The following is a 14850-nucleotide window of genomic DNA, read 5'->3' on the forward strand; positions in this document are numbered from 1 at the left end:
AATACAGATCCGACGGCTGAAAATTAAATCCTACTATTAATCTCGGCCGTCGGATCAGATCCGAGTCGCCTCGTTCGTGCCAACGGCCGAGCTGACTCGGATCCGAGCTGGACCTATAAACAGATGACACCTGGACCTTTGACTCGTTGACCAAGACACGTAGACATCATCGTCTACCTCGCGACGCCACAGGACGAACGGTCAGAAAGCTTCCGGCGAGATCCAACGGTGAGATCTCGCCGGATCGGCACAAAACCACCGCCGATCGACTCGACTCGACCTCCTCTACCACATATCAAAGAATTAGACGATTTCGTCCACATGATTATCAGCAATCAAGCTCACACAGTCTAATAATCGCAGAACTCATCTTCAACATACAGAGCATAACAATCTAATTCAAGCTTCAAAAACATTCAAGGTAAGTTCGGAATACTTACCTCGGGTTCAGATCGAACCCGCAGTTGCTAAAATAGCTCGGCCGAAGTCCGGCCGAACCGAGATGTGTCGAGGGTTTGACTCGAGGTATTCAAGCGGAATCGATGCGGGAAAAGGATACGATCGGGATTAGAGGTGCATGGGGATGAAAACGCCTACATTAATTGAAGGAATCGTGCACGTAACAAAGAGATGCCATGATCGTGCCGCGTTGCAATTGGAAGCTCGACTTACCTATTTTGAAGACGTCGAGCTGATCTGGCGGTTACGATCGCTTCTCCAAGGTCCAAGTAAGCTTCCCGAAGTGGCGGTGAGTCTCGATTCTCTCTGGATCGTCTCCACGAAGATCTCACGGTTCGAGTTCAAACCTTCGATCGCGCGGGCGAGAAGGTGAACTCTCTCTCCCTTTTCCTCTCTCTATTTTCTTACTGCGCGAGCCAAAATGAACTTCCCCCCTGTTCTAGAATCCTCTTGATCCTTTTATACTAACTTTCGAAAATTGGCGCGCTCGGGAGCTTGTGTCGGTGATGCTTCGCACGTGGCAACACGTGCCAAAAGGTCCAAACGGCGTCGAGAACGGAATGCCATTCCGTTGGACTCCGTTTGGTGCCCCGGCGATCGCAAATGAACAAGTATTCAACCAATTTTATGAAAGTTTGACTTTTTGGGCTTTGAACGTTTGACCGGCCGTCCCGCCGTGCTCCGGCGACGATTGATCGCGTCGTTGGAGGCAAAAGATATGTCTTGACTCGAAAAATAAAAACCCCACGTCAATTAGATTAATTAAGCACGAATTGATCCCCAATTTGGCTGTTGAATTTCGCAGTTCAGACCTGCAATTCGCGCAAACCTGTGAGGGAGACGACACTGTTCGGGACCGGTTCGGCCGGTCCGACCGGTCCGAACAGGTTCAGGCAGTGAAATTCATGCAATTTTCAAAATTAAACAAAATTGGTTGGGAATTTTCACAATTAAACCTCAAAATTGCACTTAGGGGCCTGGATATTATCTAGAAAAGTGTTTTTGCCCAAGATTTCCCATCAATTTGCACAAAAGCCCCAAATTTTTCTAAATTCCCAATTTGGGGAAAAGTTCAATTGGATGTCAATTCGATCAAATTGGACCACGAGACTCATGCCAATCGATTCATAATGTTCAAAAACCTTAGGGGTAGCCCAATTGTGTATATAAAGTTCCTCAATTGGAAGTAATTTCAAAAATTGCAAAGTTGAGGGACTTAATTGCAAAAATTTTAAGAATTTCTGTGCAATTCGTGCAATTCGCGCAATTAGGGATGCAATTGACCAAATTGAAGTTCAAAGGGACTGCAATTGAATGTCCAGACTCTAAATGTGCAAAAATTGCAAATAGAAAGATCCAATTGGTATTTTTTTATGAAAAATCAACCTTAGGCGTTGTGAAGAAACACCTAAAATTGAGTCCAACTTTCAATTTTTCTTGAGGTCAAAATTAAAAGGGGATTAAAAGAAAAACATTGGACATTTTTGTATATTTTTGTGACCTCGAAAAGTATTTTTTATGAATTTTCAAAGATTTTTCTATTTTCCGAAAATATTAAAAAATGTGAAAAATATGAAAAATTATTTTTTATTCCAAATTGGTTCCTTATGCTTGGCCAAGGCTTCCAATGTCGATTTTTTAATTTTTTGATTTTTTGTGAATTTTTTAATGAATTTTGGAAAATAAAACTAAAGGAAAACCGACTAAAAATTCGGGTGTCAACAGTTGCCCCTCTTTGAAAGTAATCTCGGTTAGAGGTTGCTTTCAAAGACAAGGTGACACCTGAATCATTAATCGACTCTGTTGGGGAGAAAAAATCTAAAGAAAATAAGTCTTGACATTCGATTGCTTTACCTTCGCAGTTTAAAGCTCTAACTCCGTGGGGAATTATTTCAGTTCATGCTCGTCTTATGTGAAAAAGAAATAAGGAGAGAGAGACTTACCTGTAGCTCACCTGTCCATGGTTTGAGATTTGTTGATCCGAGGTTGAAAAATTGAATGCACGGAATTACCTGTGGACGGTTTGGCGCAATTTTGCAATGGTCGGCGTCCGTCCGGTGTCGAGTGGTGGTTTGAAGATTTGTGGGGAAGGTTCACCCTTGTAACAAAGGGGTTTCACCTATTCAAAATGGGTTTGACTATCCATTGGGGATTCATCATGTAAAAGAGGGCAGATCGGCTTTCGTCTATGCAGCTACTCACCGTCGGGAACGGAGGTTCACCCTTGTAACAAAGGGGTTTCACCTATTTAAAAGAGATTAGCTATCCTCCATGCGGGGGACTCACCATCTAGAAAGCGGATCGGCTTTCGTCTCTCCAGCTACTCACCGTCTGAAAGGGAGGTTCACCCTTGTAACGAAGGGGTTTCACCTATTTAAAAGAGATTGGCTATCCTCCATGTGGGGACTCACCATCTAAAAAGCGGATCGGCTTTCGTCTCTCCAGCTACTTACCGTTCGAAAGGGAGGTTCACCCTTGTAACAAAGGGGTTTCACCTATTTAAAAGAGATTGGCTATCCTCTATGCGGGGACTCACCATCTAAAAAGCGGATCAGCTTTCGTCTCTCCAGCTACTTACCGTCTGAAAGGGAGGTTCACCCTTGTAACAAAGGGGTTTCACCTATTTAAAAGAGATTGGCTATCCTCCATGCGGGGACTCACCATCTAAAAAGCAGATCGGCTTTCGTCTCTCCAGCTACTCACCGTCTGAAAGGGAGGTTCACCCTTGTAATAAAGGGGTTTCACCTATTTAAAAGAGATTGGCTATCCTCCATGCGGAGACTCACCATCTAAAAAGCGGATCGGCTTTCGTCTCTCCAGCTACTCACCGTTTGAAAGGGTGCCATCCGAGGACCTAGGTTGACTAGTGTACCTACGGAGCTCAAACCCTATTTTATATTTTCTAAAAAGCAGATCGGCTTTCGTTTCTCCAGCTACTCACCGTTTGAGAGGGTGTCATCCGAGGACCTAGGTTGACTAGTGTACCTACAGAGCTCAAACCCTATTTCAAATTTTCTAAAAAGCAGATCGGTTTTCGTCTCTCCAGCTACTCACCGTCCGAGAGGGTGCCATTTGAGGACCTAGGTTGACTAGTGTACCTACAGAGCTCAAACCCTATTTCAAATTTTCTAAAAAGCAGATCGATTTTCGTCTCTCCAGCTACTCACCGTCCGAGAGGGTGCCATCCGAGGACCCAAGTTGACTAATGTACCTACAGAGCTCAAACCCTATTTCAAATTTTCAAATAAGCAGATCGATTTTCGTCTCTCCAGCTACTCACCGTCCGAGAGGGTGCCATCTGAGGACCTAGGTTGACTAGTGTACCTACGGAGCTCAAACCCTATTTCAAATTTTCTAAAAAGCAGATCGGCTTTCGTCTCTCCAGCTACTCACCGTTTGAGAGGGTGTCATCCGAGGACCTAGGTTGACTAGTGTACCTACAGAGCTCAAACCCTATTTCAAATTTTCTAAAAAGCAGATCGGTTTTCGTCTCTCCAGCTACTCACCGTCCGAGAGGGTGCCATCTGAGGACCTAGGTTGACTAGTGTACCTACAGAGCACAAACCCTATTTCAAATTTTCTAAAAAAGCAGATCGGTTTTCGTCTCTCCAGCTACTCACCGTCCGAGAGGGTGCCATCTGAGGACCTAGGTTGACTAGTGTACTTACAGAGCTCAAACCCTATTTCAAATTTTCAAAGTGGAGGATCTGAGGACCTGGGGACTCCAGAAGACCTGCAGAAAATCCAAGTTAATCAAATCTTTAAAATGTAACTTTTCTGAGGATTTGGGATCACCAAGGAACCTGCAGAAAGTTCAATCAAATATCATCAGAATGGCAATTCTGAGTTCTGGGGAGAAACTTAAGAATTCTTAGACAAATTTTCAAAGGGTACTTGCACAGGAAATGTGTTCAATCACAAGTTCAAACTTTCACCGGGGATGGATTTTGAATGACATACCCTGAGTGTTCTACAAAAAAGGGTTTTTTTTTTTTATAAAGTTTTTCAAAAGGGTTTTCCTTCATCCAAGAGGGCTTTTCACCATTTAGGAAGGCTTTTCTTAAAATTCAAATCTGCTCACGTAAAACCTAACCTTGAGGTTTCGGGATTATTCGAGATGCATACAATCCGACTAATCAGAGAAGGCATTTTAAAAGGACCGTAATTCAGGCCGGGTTAAAGGCTTATCAAAGGATATTCATTTTGAGGTTTAGAAATGAATTGTGTCAGAAATAGCTTCTTCGGGTCTACAAGTCAAGAACCCTGAAGACATGATAAGACAGGATTGTACTTACCTCTTTAAGCGGTAGCTTCCTGTGTGATCTCTTGCATCAACCTGAAACACCTCTTAGATCAAAAAAGTTTTGGTGACAGGTTGTATCTTGGCTTAAGGTGGGCTCTTTAAGAATGGCCCTATTTTCAAAAGAGGGGTGAACTTTGGTGATCACCTTGACATTTTCCAGCATTCATTTGCTTTTTGCAGTAGATTCATGATTGTTCTTTCTTCAATGATTTTGAGGATTTTCCTCTTTTCATCTTGATGATTCTTCTTCAGAATTTGCCCCTTTTCGGGGTGCTCTTTTCATGGGCTTTGGCCTTGCTTTTACCAGGCACTTTGCTTTTTTCTGGCCCTTTCATCTTCCATCATTTTTTCGCATTGACCGGCTCTTTTGAGACCAGTATCAAGAATTTTTCCAAATTATGCATTTTGGCTTATTGCTGGTAATTCCTTTGCTTGCCCCAGTGTGGGGAGGTGATCACCAACAAGGGTTATGAAATGAATATTTAATGGCTCAAATTGGCTTTTCAAAGGGTAAGTGTTTGGGATATAGAAATGAAGTGCTTTTCTTCATTTTGAGGTGTTCCGAGTCTCCGCTAGAAATCACCTGAAGCTATCACAAAAAGATTGATGCAGGTTAGCACAATAAAGTCTTACTTGATCTTTTCTCCAAAGAATCATCCAATGAACCTCCAAACATGCCTCGGTGTGGGGTGGTTCTTGACAGGGTTATATTTATAAAATTCTCCCTTTTGGCTCTGATTGGTTATCAAGGGATATAAGTGTGTATGGATAATTTTGAAATGGAAATGCCTTTCATCACTTCAATCCATGTAATCACCGCGAATGATCCCTACGTCCCAAAATTAAGCTTCTTCGCTCTGTCACTCTCACTCATCACTTAAGTGCATCAAGGACGTGTTTGAGGATAATGTTTGCCTCTTCTCATCTGAAGGATCACTTCTTTTGAAAAAACTTTCAAAACATACCCTTTTGTAGAAACCCAGGGCATTTTCATCAAAATTCATCGTTTGCAAAAGTTTTCATCAAAAAGTTTATTCAAAAGATGTTTCTGAAACTTGTAATGAATGTCTCTTTGAAAGGGCCTTGTGGCTCTATGAATCCAAGTTTTTCTTAATTTCAAGCACGACGGTGTATGAAAATACTTTGTGAAGGAGGAGAACCTCAAACCTGTCTTCTTCAAATATTGACTTTTATCCCCTGTAAAAACAAAAGGAACCAATCAGTTCAAGATATTCAAAATTTTTAAGTTCCGAAGCGATTTCTTCTTGTCTCCTCCGGATGTTGACTCCCGTTTCCTGTAAAAAAATTAAAAGGAATCAATCAGTTCAAAGATATTCAAATTTTCAAATCCCGAAGCGACTTTCTCCTGTTCTCTTCGGATGTGTTGACTCCAGTTTCCTGTAAAAACAAAAGAGATCAATTAGTTCAAAGATATTCAAAATTTCAAATCCCGAAGCGACTTTCTCCTTGTCTTCTTCGGATGTTGACTTCCGATTCCTGTAAAAACAAAAGGAAACGATTAAAAGATATTCAAAATTTTAAATTCTAAAGGTGACCTCCTTGTCTGGTCCATCGCTCTGTAGGATTCTTCATGACTCCCAATCCACCTACAAAATACAAACATATGCAAATGCATGTATGCAAATGTCATGCGAATGCAAAATTCTATGTGACTCAGATCTGCTCATCAATCGCTTTGAAGCTCAATTTTATTTCAAGGTTAATATCTCTTCACGGCGTCTGCATTTACTGGACTTGCCAATTCTTCTCCATCCATGTTTACAAGTATAAGAGCTCTCCCGGATAGGACCTTCTAAATCACATAGGGGCCTTCATAATTTGGCATGAATTTGCCTCCAGGATGTTGAGCATTCGGGAGCGTTTTCTTCACAACTAGCATCCCTGCTTCAAAACTTCTAGGTTTAACTTTCTTGTTAAAAGCTCTGGCCACTTTCTTCCGATAACTTTGACCATGACAGATAGCCCTTAGTCGCCTTTCATCGATCAAATTCAATTGTTCGTGTCTCTGCCGGTCCCACTCATCTTCTGTGAGTTCTACCCGAGACAGGATCCTTAAAGAGGGGATTTCCACTTCTAACGGTAGGACTGCTTCCATACCGTATACCAAGGAATAGGGAGTTGCCCCGGTTGAAGTACGAATTGAAGTTCGGTAGGCCATGAGAGCATATGGCAATCTTTCATGCCAATCTCTATATTTCTCAGCAGTCTTAGCCAATATCTTCTTGATGTTCTTGTTTGCCGCTTCCACAGCTCCATTCATTTGTGGGCGGTAAGGTGAAGAATTAAGGTGTCGTACCTTAAATTGTTCCAATAGGTGATCGACTACCTTGTTGTTCAAATTTGAGCCATTGTCTGTAATGATGGCTCTTGGCACTCCATATCTTGAGATGATATCTCGCTTGATGAATTTAGCCACGTTGTTTGCAGTAACATTGGCATATGAACTAGCTTCAATCCACTTGGTGAAGTAGTCAATAGCCACCAGAATAAAACGATGCCCGTTTGAGGCCTTTGGGTTGATAGGGCCGATCATATCAATTCCCCACATGCAGAATGGCCAAGGCTATGACATTTGATGTAATTCAGTTGGTGGCGCATTTATCCTGTCGCCGTATACCTGACATTGATGACAGGATCTAACATGCTGGTTGCAATCCGACTCGATAGTCATCCAGTAATACCCGAGTCTCATGATCTTCTTAGCGAGGAGATGGCCATTCATATGCGGTCCGCATTCTCCTTCATGAATCTCTTTCATAATGAGATTTGCTTCTTTGGAATTCACGCACCTCAGCAGGACTGAGTCAAAGGATCTCTTGTATAGGATCTGTCCTCTGCGGAAAAATTTAGATGCCATCTTGCTGATATACTTTTTATCTTCCGGTTGACTGCCCTGCGGGAATTCACCCTTCAGCAGATAATTCTTAATGTCATGATACCACGGTTCTTCATCAGGTTCTTCTTCAATGACCATGCAGTATGCAGGTTGCTCCAAGATATCAATCCTTAACGGCTCTATCTCAAGGCCATCTTGCACTTGTAACATGGCAGATAATGTGGCCAGAGGATCAGCAAAATGATTCTGGGTTCTTGGTAGATACTTGAAGGTGATCTCTTCAAAGTGTTGGATCAGCTCTTCGAGGTATTTATGATAAGGAATAAGCTTGGGATCCTTCGTCTTCCACTCTCCTTGGGTTTGTAAAATAATCAACATGGAATCTCCATATACCAGTAGTTTCTTCACTTTTAATTATACGGCCAATCGTAACCCAAGTATACAGGCTTCATATTCAGAAATGTTGTTGGTGCAGGGGAATACCAACTTGGCTGAAACTGGATAATGTCGATCTTCCGGGGATATCGAACGCCTGCGATCGATCCAGTGAGGTTCACTGCGCCGTCAAAGTACATTGTCCATTTGTCTTCAAATATATTCAGGATTTGACCTTCCTTGTTTTGCTCTAAAACATCCTTAGGAGGATTCTCAGCTAGCATGTCAGCAATTGCTCTTCCCTTGACAGACTTTTGGCGAAAGGTTTTGATATTAAACTCGAAAGCGAGTATCCGCCATTTAGCCCTCTTTCCTAGCAACGTTGGCTTCTCCAAAAGGTACTTGATAGGGTCATTTTCGGTGACCAGTTCTATATGATAATGCAGTGTATATTGCCTCAATCTGTGGAGGACCCAAACCAATGTTATGCAAGTCCTTTCCACTGCTGGGTATTTGACTTCAGATGTTGTGAACTTTTTGCTCAAATAATATATAGCCCGTTCCTTATGAACCTTGGGGTTAGTTTGGGCAAGTAAAGCTCCCAGGGATTCATCGTTAACCGTCGGATATAGAGTTAAAGGAACATTGGGGATAGGAGGTACCAACACCGGAGGCTGTACCAAATATTCCTTGATCTTCTCAAATGCTTATTGGCATTCTGCATCCCATTTCACCTTTGCACCTTTCTTTAGCAACTTGAAGAAGGGTTTCGCCGTTTCTGATAGCTGTGATATGAATCTGGATATATAATTCAATCTTCCAAGTAGGCCCCTTACTTCCTTAACAGTAGAAGGAGTCCCTATTTCCCATATAGCTTTGATCTTGGAAGGGTCAATTTCAATACCACGACTGCTCACCACAAACCCTAGCAGCTTTCCGGATCTTGCGCCAAATACGCATTTCGCAGGATTCAACTTGAGCTTGTACTTTCTCAATCGATCAAATAATTTCTTCAGCACTTTAACATGGTCTTCTCCAAGTTTGGACTTGGCAATCATATCATCCACATAGACCTCAATCTCCTTATGTATCATGTCATGAAAAAGGGTCACCATAGCCCTTTGATATGTTGCCCCTGCATTCTTCAATCCAAAGGGCATTACCTTGTAACAGAAGGTTCCCCATTGTGTAGTGAATGAGGTCTTGATCTTATCTTCTTCCTTTAGCATGATCTGATTATATCCCGAGAATCCATCCATAAAGGAGAATAATTCAAAGCCCGCGGTACTGTCGACAAGTACATCAATGTGCGGTAAGGGAAAATCATCCTTCGGACTAGCTTTGTTTAAGTCTCGATAGTCCACACATATTCTAATTCTCCCATCTTTCTTCTTTACTGGTACGATGTTGGCGACCCAATCAGCATATGGGACAGCCTCGATAAATCCAACTTTAAGGAGTTTCATCACCTCTTCCTTGATCTTATCCGCCGGTTCGGGATTCATTCTTCCGGGTGATTGATTTGCGGTGTGCAAGAAGGATTGGTGGGCGAGCATGCTCCACAATTTCACGATCCAAACCTGGCATGTCAGCATATGACCAGGCGAAAATATCTTGATATTCCTTGAGCAATGCCGTCATTCTTAAAACATCTGCTGCGGACAGGTGTCCTCCTATTTTCACTTCCTTGACGCAGTTAGAATCTCCCGGATTAATAGTGATGGGTTCTTCGGAAATAGGGGGTTCAGATTCTTCAAAACAATCCCATTCTTTCTTGATATCGCTCACATCAACCTCGTCTATATCAACTTCGCACGCATAGTCATCGAGCTGATCTGAGTCACATATTAACCTGTTATGTATGGGTGGGATGACATGCCTGAAATGCACCATGAGAGGTTAGTATTCAAAGATGATAAAATCAAAGAATGCATGATTTTTATCACGAAAACATTTTTCAAATTCCAATTTTTAAACAAAGAAAGGAGAACTAGTCCACGATCTTCCGGACATCCTGGTTCTCAAAAGCTATTTAAAACCCAAGATCATATGGCGGATCAGGCCTCAAGTCTCATGGTAGAATCAATTGTCATCATCGAACCAATCCGTTGCTCCACATGTCTGTAATCAAATTTGTGATGATTTTCATTAATAGATGCAAGTAAGAGCAATACAAGACTACACTTCCTGGATCACAGCATGTGACCCAAAGGGTGCTAAAAAGCGAAAAGCTTCAAAAACAAATGCAGTAATCAAAATGCATTAAAAGATAAAGTTCAGAAAGAGTCTTTTACTCGGGGGTGGGGAAATCATCGTCCAGCCACTCAATTATCACGTTCACCCGATTATCCAGGAACGAGTTGAATAACTCCGGCTCTGCATCCTCGGAGATGTCCTCATCTTCCAGCCATTTGCCTTCTTTAGAGAATACCTCGAATAAGGGGTTTAGGAACATCTTCCCTTTGGCCTTCCATGCGTCGGTGCCTACAAAACGGCCGCCTTGGCGTCCACGGCGTCCACGGTCTCCATAACACTTGTTTCGACCTCGGCCTCGACCTGTATTATTCTTTACCATTCCATTATAACCCGGACCAACCTTGTGATCATTCGAGCCCAAATTCAAAGGATTACGGATTCCCCGACCATATTTCCCTAATCCAGCACCTGGAATAAATCCATTCGAGAGTAGCACTTTTCTCGCCATAGTCGCAGGTCTCGAAAGCTCGGGTGTAGCCACCTTTGCATCCGGTGACACATGCATGACAGATACAATGTCGAAGGTATGATAACTCAGCTCCTCCTCCTTTGAAGGCTCAATGTATGGAACCATCCCTTTTAAAGCGGCTCGATGTCCCGTCTCGCCATGGACGGTGATCGGTTGACCCTTAACCACAAATTTTAACTTTTGATGCAGGGAGGAAGGTACCGCTCCGTAAACATGAATCCACGGTCTTCCCGGGAGCGGGGTAAAGGCGCTTGGAATGTCCAGCACTTGGAACGGTATAGAGAAAGTTACCGGTCCAATGTCAATGTCCAGCTCAATCTCTCATACTACATTCTTAGAGACTCCGTCAAATGACCGGATGGTAGCCTTAGATGTCTTCACGAAATCTTCACTGATCCCCAAGCTTCTCAAGGTGCTCAAAGGACATAGGTTAAAAGCAGAGCCATTATCAATCAGAACATGAGGAACCTCCTTTCCATGACACCTCACGGCGATGTAGAGAGCTCTGTTGTGGACACGCCCCTCTTTTGGGAAATCCTCATATGAGAAGGATATCTGGTCTTTCAAAAGGATAGCACCCACGAAGTCCCCAAGTTGAACTTCGTTAATTGTTTCCGGAACATGTACCTCATCCAGCACCTTCGGGAGGGCATTCTTGTGTTTTTCAGAATTCTTGAAGAGATCTAATAAGGAAATCTGTACGGGCATCTTCCGCAGTTGGTCAACGACCTCATATTCACTGGTTCTCACGACCGATTGCAACTTCTCAACCTCTTCCTCGGTTGGGACTCTCTTTTCAGAATCCGCTTCTCTCGGGGGATAACACCTTCCGGATCTCATTATGGCGTCAATCTCGCCCGTTCCATTATCCCAGTGAACTGCCCTTGAGTTGTACTCTTCCACAGGCGGTAATTTAATCCTCACCGGTATGATCTTTTCTGGTAGTGATTCAGATGTTGATGGTTTTTCCGAACTAGAAGCTTCCAACTCCCAGCTATCAACTTTGTTCAAATCAATCACGAAACGAATTCGGGTATCTACCATCCCGATCATTTCATCCTCATGAACATCCTCGGGGTTATGTTCTGGACCCGGCCTTAACAGCGTGGCGTTTTCTTCATCCGGATCCCTCCGCCTTTCTCTTCTGACTCTTAGAATAATCCCCTCAATTCTCATACCAATCTCCACCGGATGTTGGAATGACGAGTAAGTGTACGCATACATGCGATCAAAGTATTCCGCCGAGAGTGACTTCAGTGCGAACTCTAGCATTTCTCTCTCCGACAGCGGCGGTTGCACCATCACAGCGTGTTTCTTCCACCTCCTAGCGAAGAGTTCAAAACTCTCGTCTTCACTTTTCCCGATATTCAACAGATTAGCTTTAGTGAAATAACCTCTGATTCCAGCTTCAAAGTGTCGTATGAAATGCTCCGATAAATCTTCCCAGCTTGGGACCCAATCCAAATCGATTGACCAAAACCATGCTAGTGCGAGGCCCGCCAAACTACGTCCGAAATTCCGGATTAGTGTTTCATCCTCCTCATGATGGCCAACCATTTGGCGAAGATAATATGAGATATGCGCCGGAGGACATCCAGCGCCATTATACTTCGTGCGGAAGACCACTCTCGGATTCGCGCCTTGAGGCGGAACATTTCTTGCTTGGGTGAGTGGTGTAATCAGCTCCTTCAACTCATCCATTTTCCTCGACACATTGTCTCCTTGCTCTTCTAGTAGGGCGATCTTTCGATTTTGTGTGTCTATAGCCCGATGTATCTCCAGAATCTGCATGCTCTCTTATACTCTCGTGGCGTCATTCTTAGCCATCAATTGCGATAATTCCGCTACCATGGTTGTTAAATGTCGCATATGGGTCTCCAAATTAGAAAGTTGCACGTTGGACTCCTGATTCACCTGCTCATTCTGAGGAGTCGCTTGGTCTTTAACTTCATCGACCGTTCCCACAAATTCTTCACTTGCGGGGTCATCCATTCCACCCCACCCATCGGGGACTACATCTCCAGAATCGACAAAGAAACTCGGGGGCGTCGAGTACAGCACTTTAAAGTTATAGCCACCACTATCTTCTCCTAAATTGTCCACTACTTCACCTCTCTCAAGAGCTTTCTGCATGAATCTTCTATCACCTCTGCGTGCTTTATCCAGGCGGACTTCATATTCATCTATCTCTTCGATTTCTTGGCCATCTTTAATGCTCATCAAATATCCTGAGGGTATTTTCAAAACAGCTCCCCTCGTAGGTTTCATCGCAAACTCCTCAGACAACATGTCCACCGCCACGTAGGTCCCTTTAAAGGCAGCGTTTTCCATTCTTCCCATAACGCCCGGATTGATCAATTTTTCTAAGCAAGCTTCCTTTGGCTCCCGGGAAATACTCTCTCCTTCGGGGTATTGCGAGGCCAACGTCAAGACATCCCGCATTTTACTCATGTCCACTATAAACTCCAGAACTTCTTCCTCTTCACCTCCAAAAATCGCGTTAACCTCGCGATGCTCGTGTAACGGGTTCTGCTGCACATTAGGTTCGGTCTTATCAAACTCTAAAACTTTTCCATCGATCAATGCTTGCACCTTGAACTTGAGAGCGAGACAGTTGTCCACGTTATGTCCCCTTTCTCCCATATGGTATACGCATGTCTGGGTCTCATCATACCCAGGAAATCTTGGCGGGTGAGCTCTAGGTGGCTCTTTTGCAACTAAGCGGTTGTCCAAGAGCATTGGTAGTAGTTTGGATAAGGGTCGGGGTAGTGGGGTGAAAAAAACTGGGTTCTTTTTTCTGAACTCCGGTGGTCTGGAAGCGGTCCGAGAGGACGTTCCTTGGGTAGGGATTGAAGGCGAGAAATTTCTGGGCTTTGGCGGGTTAGGGACAAAGGCTACTTCTCCAGTTTGCTCCCTAGTATCCCTTCTCAAAGGGTATTGGCGTTTAAAAGGCGCCTCGGGCATCTTCTTTTCCCTCGGTGCCCACTCGTGACGCTCCGCCACCTTGATCGGGTGCGCAAATGTCCGACACCCCAAGGTGTTCGGTTTGTCGAAAAACTCAAATGGAAGGGCCTTGAGGAAAAGGTCTATCAATTCTTCTTCCGGGACTGGCGGTTTTACCTGCACAGCCAACGCTCTCCATCTCTGGGCATAGGCGCGAACGACCTCACTCTTTCCTTTTACGGTTCCGAGAAGGTCCTCTCTAGTGAGGGCGGTCAAAGTGTTAAACTTGTATTGCCGAAGGAACTCGTCTGCCAGCTTGTCCCAATCGGCGAGCCTCTCTGGTTCCAATTCTATGAACCACGCCAAGGCTGCCCCGGATAAGTTTTCTTGGAAAGTGTTGACCAAGAATGGGATGTTGTCGGAAAATTGCGACATTCGATGCAAATAATATTTCAAATGCGCTTTGGGACACCCGGTCCCATTATATCTCCTCACAAAGTCCGGTTCCTTGTAATCGCCAGGAACCTCTATCTTCTCGAATGGTGCAACCTTGTCGAACCTTGAGAGTTCATAACCCCGACTCGCCGGGCATTCTTCGATTTTCGCCAGCCTTTTAATTTCTTCTTCCATTTTGAGGACTTGCTTCTCCTTTTTCTCCAAGTCAATCACAACGGGAGGATCCTTATGCGGTCGCTCCGAGTTCAGAGTGGGATTAGCGGCGGGCGCCGAATTAGCGTTCACTCCGTCAGATGACCCCACAGGGGCTTGAGAATTATGATTGACGGGGTATCTCCCCTGACTAGCGATCAGCATCACTTTCATCTCCGCCACCATTGTGGCGATCATATTCATTTGATTCTCCGGATTGCCCACACGAGGTGCGAACTCTTCTTGTTCCATCCTTAATTTGCGCGTTTTGCTACGAGTCCTCGTATTTGTCACTCACCTGTTTTCGGAACATCAAATCAGCACGGGAAATATTAAAGGATTGGAGACATTGATCCGTGGTAATTGACTTTTCTATATGTATGCATGAAATGCTCATAATATGTATCTATTACAAACCAAATTGTTCAAAAGCATCTAAAAGATAACAAATACGCGAAAATCTAAATGGGGGAATGGATCTATCCAAGTCGGGGACGCTTCCACTCTTCTTGTTCTTCTGATCCGTCGGAATCCCACTGG

The sequence above is a fragment of the Rhodamnia argentea genome, chromosome 2 (genome assembly GCF_020921035.1).
Source record: "Rhodamnia argentea isolate NSW1041297 chromosome 2, ASM2092103v1, whole genome shotgun sequence".
NCBI classification, from domain to species: Eukaryota; Viridiplantae; Streptophyta; class Magnoliopsida; order Myrtales; family Myrtaceae; genus Rhodamnia; species Rhodamnia argentea.